The sequence below is a fragment of the Octodon degus genome, unplaced genomic scaffold (assembly GCF_000260255.1).
Source record: "Octodon degus isolate 3935 unplaced genomic scaffold, OctDeg1.0 scaffold00091, whole genome shotgun sequence".
Taxonomy (NCBI): domain Eukaryota; kingdom Metazoa; phylum Chordata; class Mammalia; order Rodentia; family Octodontidae; genus Octodon; species Octodon degus.
The window spans coordinates 6,717,014-6,723,013 of NW_004524667.1; the positions used below are offsets into that span (position 1 = coordinate 6,717,014).

Sequence of the window (6,000 nt, forward strand, 5' to 3'; positions counted from 1 at the left end):
TATTTGTCAACAAATGACTGGATAAAGAAAAGGTGATATTTACACTAAGTGATACACTATTCTGCTATAAAAAAAGAAAAACTTGAGTCACCTTTAGGAATACAAATGTATTTTATTTTTTCTGTATATTAGGGAAAGGTCTACAGGGTATTCAGGGTCTCACTACTAGATCAACTTGTAGTGATTCTCCTATTTACAGTCTCCCAAGTGCTGGGATTACAGGCGCATGCCACCACAGCAGGCCCTGGGATCAAACCCCTGGTCCCTGCACCTGCTTGCAGGCACTTTAATCCACTGACCTATTTGGCTGGCCCTAACAAATGCATTGTAAGACCATGATGTCAATTGAAATAAATCAGATACACGGCTTAAATATCACATAGTACCTCTTACATGAGAAACCAAGTGTATCTCACTAAATTTAGGCTGGCCTTAACCTCACAGAAATCTGCCTCAGTCTCCCAAGTGCTAGGATTAGAGCATGAGCCTCAACACCGTGCCAAAAAACATAAAAGAGCAAAACAAAAGATGGATGGAAAACATGGAAACAGATCTTTTGCAAATGGATGGGTCAAGAGTTGGAAGAAGGAGGGAGGTAAGAAGGGGATGCAAAAAGAATTGAGATGTGCTATATATACACATACCAACTTTCCACAACGAACATAATCATTATATACTGTAGATGTGTACTAATACAAATTTTAAAAATTTTTTAAAAGAAAGACTAAGAATGAGCTACACCTAGAAAAACTGAACCACTGTAGAACATCTGTGCAAGGCTGCACACAGGTGCTTAACTTCCTTTAGAAACCTACAGGTGTCAAGGCCCAGAATATATAGCCCTAGGGCAGCAACAATGCACAGGAAACCCACAGAAATGCAAGTCCCCAATGTTTCCGTGTTACCTTTGATCAACAAAAGTGCCACTCTGACCACACCTCCCAGAGGACTTAGGGAAAGAGAAGACGCAACACCATTTCAAAGGAGGGCAAATTAATTATAAATATTTGAGGTGAAAATATTTTCAGGAAAAATACAACCCAAACTCTAAGCAAAATTTGCTGACACTATGTAATTAAAATTACACTTGAAAGAATAGATCTTAAATATTAAACAAGTTGAAATTAAGGTCAACATTTCCCTTTCCACTTTCTCCCCAACCCAAAAGAAAAGGAAAATTATCCTTTGCTCTCTGGTCTGTCTTTGATCACTGGATTTGCAAATTTTTTGTTTGTTTTTTATTTGGGTGGGGTTTTTTTGCAGAACCAGGGGTTGAACTCATACCCTTGTGCTCGCCAGGAAAGCACTTATTCCACTGAGCCATCTCCCCAGCCCCTAAATTTTTTTTTTTTACTATGAAAGTAGTACACTGTCAATGCCAGAACTCTTTAAATAGTCATCAAATGAAGTAAGTGAACAATGAATAAAAACATGGCTGAGGCCAGAATGCAAACAAAAGATCTTAAAAGTTCAACACAAAATTTAAGTTGCAATTTAAATTGGTCAACAAGGATAAGAAGGGTTGGAACTGGGACTTTGAGCCATAAATTCTATCACAATTTCCAGGCTAAAACTTTCTATATACCAGTCAACTGATGCCTTGACAAAGATCTTTTTAAAAACCTTTAGTTGTTAATAGCATCTGCTAACATGCAGCCCTTTTTCTTTATTACTTACATGTATCACTCTATATCTAAAACTCTCAAAAGTAAAGCATTCCCATAGGTTCCCTGCTCATTTACTTTTCTAGAAACCTCCAAACAGGGAACCAATTGAGCAATGTTCTAGAATCAGTATTTCCATAATTGTACTGTCATCACAACCACTAAAAGCCAGAAATGTGGTCGATGATCAACATTTCATGAGGAAACATAAAAAGATCCTGCTCTAAAATCCAAAAAGCATGTTTTACCTGAAGGCCATCTAGTCTTTTAATTCCAGTGACCTTCAAAGCAGAAGTTGACCTTTTAGATTCCCACTCCTTTTGATGAACAGAAGTTTTACAACACCTAGGAAAACTACACAAACTTCTAAAATATCGATAGAAGTCACATTCAGCCCTCTGTCTAGAAATTAGTATGCATATTCTCTATGTTGTCCAAACTGAAGATGTGTGATGCTAAAATTGTATTTTACAGATTTTCTGACATTACTTTTTTTTTTTTTTTTTGGCGGAACCGCAGTGAACTCATGCTCCAGCTGATTCTACTGAGCCATCTCCCCAGTCCCTTCTGACATTACTTTTTAAAAGACTTCTGAGAGTAATGATATGATAGTCTGCCTACAGTTTGCAATCCTTAAACCCTCCTACAGGTCTTACAAACAAAAAAGGAACTAAATATACAAACACTAAAAACATCACTTTGTTTAGAAAAGCAAGCCAAAGACATAAAATTAGCTTGAGATAAGAAAATTTATAAAGAAAGTAAATTGTTTTTAAAAGCAAGTATAAAGAATTAAAGGTTTTGTTTTGTTCCTTTACAAGGCTTTCATTATATGCATGGAAATCAGTACTGTATCAGGGTAGGAGCGCAGGTCAGTGGAAGAACACCTACCTATCACGATCAGGGCCCTGGGTTCCACCCCAAGCAATGCCCCCCCCAAAAAAAAGGTAAAACAGTGTTAGAGAAAAAGATTCCTGGTTTGCTGATTTTATGATTTACTGTAATAAAAAAAAACAGTATCTTAAAGCAGTGACTTATTTTCTCCCTCCTATTCTCTTCATTTAAAATCAGTAAAGCATGTAATAACACAGTACAAAACAAAATCATAAACACAAAATATCAAAAAGCTAAAATTTATTCAATAGCAGTCTTGTCATAACAACTAAACATTAATTATACTTTAAGATACAATTTTAATCATGACATAGAATTTTCTGTCAAAATATCAAATAAGGACACAGGCAAATTTCAGAGAATTAATCTTCTACAAAAATTGTTTAAAGAGGCCATATTTCTTTTTTGTACCCAACATTCTAAAAAGGACTGCTTAAAAGAGCTTTTATGTTTAATATAACAAAAATAATTTTTTCCAAGAAATGCAAGCTGTCAACTTGCAGGACACATTTCAGCCTTAAGTGATTTGAAACAGGTAAGGTCCTGAATCCTTAAATACAGTGTGTAATGAAGTCTGCTCATAGATCCTTTATTCCACTGGGACTGGGAAAGCTTTAGTAAGACATAACTATAGAAAAAGCCAACCAACTCCTTCCACCTTTTACATTTTATATTTCTAGTAAAAGACTCCCCTAACACAAAGTTACCTAATTTATATTTAACCAATGAAGGATTAAAATTAAAAAATACTGACTACTCAAAAAAATTAAATTCATAATTGGTGAGCTCTTTTCTACCCTCTGCTTCAGTATCCTGCCATCTAACAGTCAAAGAACTCCTCTGTTTAAGACAGAAATTCCCAGGAGGAAAAAGGCTCAGATCCAGTCTGAGAGAGCACACAATGGAATCACAGCTGACGGCGCACATCTTTTTCTAGATGTCTCCATATGGTTGAGCAAGGCTTTTTTCTCCCCTCGCCAGGCATTAAGGGACTTGCTACTCTCTACCCCCAAGAATCTGAGAACATTTTCAAGGATCAGAGTAAAGAACTAAATAAAATAATGCTCTTTAAACGTACAAAAACGCAAGAGAGGCACACATCAGAGTGGGTTTCAGTAACTAAATTGACCATGGGGGGCTGAAGGTTATCAAATTGTGGAATGGCTTAATTTACAATACAGCTTTACTTCTATCAATCTAAATTAATATTTTTTTTTTTGCTTTGACTTTTATCACTAAAATAGCACCTCTAGGAGTACACCAAAATGCAATTAATTTGTCTCCATGAACACTCAAAATCATACTGGATTGGGAATTCATATTACGAATTTGAAAATGGTGTACTGCAACAGAATACATTCCCTAAAACTACAGTCTATTGATTCTTTCTTCATAACCTAGTAGTAATAAAAGCTTGACTGATAAGCTAATACAGATAACGAATGTCATAAAATATCTTTTAAAAATCACCAAATTAATTTCATAGCATACATATTCCCAAGAAAATGAACAGATTCATCCTTCATATAACGCTGTTCACTCTCTGACCTCTTAAAGATCCTACAAATGCCAGTTGAAAAAAGAAGAGTTGCTGCTGTCGGGATACACTAACCTCACTAACAAAGAACAGGAACACACACATACACACAGACACACAAAGCACTGTAACAGCTGCTGTCTTTTTAAGACTGATATCCCACAGAGCAACCTGTGATCCTCTCAGAGAATCGAAGCCATAACCTCTCTGTTCTTAAAACTCAAAAGTTGAGAAAGTCACTTTCCTGAACTCAACAAACAGATCACCCAACCAAACACGATGCCTAACAGCGCGTAGACCAGGAAAGTATCCACACGCTGTACAATTCAGCAGTTGTTTAAGACAACTAAAATTATTTTTAAGAATTTTGTGTGGGTATAAGCTGGCAAACTACATTTTACTCAGACTTTCCCCTCCTCCACACACACAAATATTCTTTGACTAGCTTTGCTCCTTAAATACTCATGTTTAATGTTTCCCTGAAGCTTTGGTTCCTAACTTCATTTTCTTTACCCAAGACAGAGCTAAAACAAAACAACAAAATCCGCACAGCATACAACCACAACTTTTTTTTAATGTCATCCCCCAAATACCGAACTTTCAAAGGCGCTTTGGGAACTGGTGGTTTAATTAAACAAGGAACCAGTGAAGCCATCACAAACAATGATGCTTTGCACTCCAATAATCAGTTGACGCAAAGCTACCTTGTTCCTTCATTCTCAAGGTAGCCTTTCAAATTTCATTGTCCCAGTACTGGAGAGGCAGTGCGAAACTGACACGTTGGTAAACTGATAACGTCTATGATCCTCTACACGTAAACCCGGCGCTGAGATCCAGGACACGATTAAAATACTTAGCATTTTAGTACCGGACTTGGAGAGTTACTGCCACATTCTAAAGTGCCTTTCAGACTTCGTCGTGTCTAAGACACCACCCCTTGCCACATGAGAACAATATGCGATCTCGTGAACCTCTATGTGTCTCCCCGGATCAGAGCTCCTGTAAGTGACACTCCCCCAGCAAGGTGCGGGTGACAAGGGATGAACAAGAGTGGAGAGCTCTTGGCGTCTCCATGACTCCCCCGCCCCGCGCGCAACTCCGCTCCCACTGGTCCGGGTGAAACCCCGCCCCTTTCCTTTCTCTGGACCTCACGATTGGCTTACCGACACCCGGCAGGTCAGCTCCCCGCCTTCGATTGGCTCACTGCCCCATCAGTCAGCCACAGCAAGATTCGGGTCGGTGGGAGGGGAAGGTGTTGGAGGCGGTGGAGTGGGAGTGGGATTAGAGGACGAGGTGGCGGAGGAGGGCGTTTAGGCTCTATCTGTGGTTTGGGAAAGTTTCCCCTGCCAAAGACGGACCCAGAAGGCGTCAGTCCCAGTCTAGATGCTGGCCTTAGGAAGGGGCTCCGGCCCCGATTCCTGCCCCTTGGTCCCGCAGGCCCCGGAAACCACTGGGGGGGAGGGGAAGAGGGAGGGACCAGCTAAGCAGGGACCGACCCACCCCCGATCTCGGAAGAGGCGCCTCCGGGACTCCCCGGAGGGGCGGGGGACGGGGGGCGGGGGGCGGGGAGCCACAGCCCGCAGCGACGACCCTAGCCCCCTCCCCCAGTAAACCCCAGGGGCCCCGGAGAGGAGTGTCCCCGAGCTCGGGGCGTGACCGTGGCGAGCCGGCCGCGAGGGCCCCTCCCTCTTCCCGCCTGGGGCCCGGAGGGCCTGTCCCTTCAGGGGCGGGGAGCGGGGCAGGGAAAAGGGGGCGCTGGCGAGCCAACCCGGAACCTCCCGGACCGCCTCCCGCCCCCGGCCCAGCGCGCCTCCAGCACACATGCCCGCACCCAGAAAGTTAAAGTCAGGGGCGAGCACAGCTCGGCGCCGCCACGGCCCGGCCCCCAGTTCCCCGCCCCCACCG

At 41.7% G+C, this 6,000-nt stretch overlaps 1 protein-coding gene across 4 annotated transcripts in view; it reads right to left on the minus strand.

The window, feature by feature from the left end:
• Ncoa2 (nuclear receptor coactivator 2) overlaps positions 1-6,000 on the minus strand; it is a 375,936-nt gene that overhangs the window by 368,944 nt on the left and 992 nt on the right. The window lies entirely within an intron of this gene.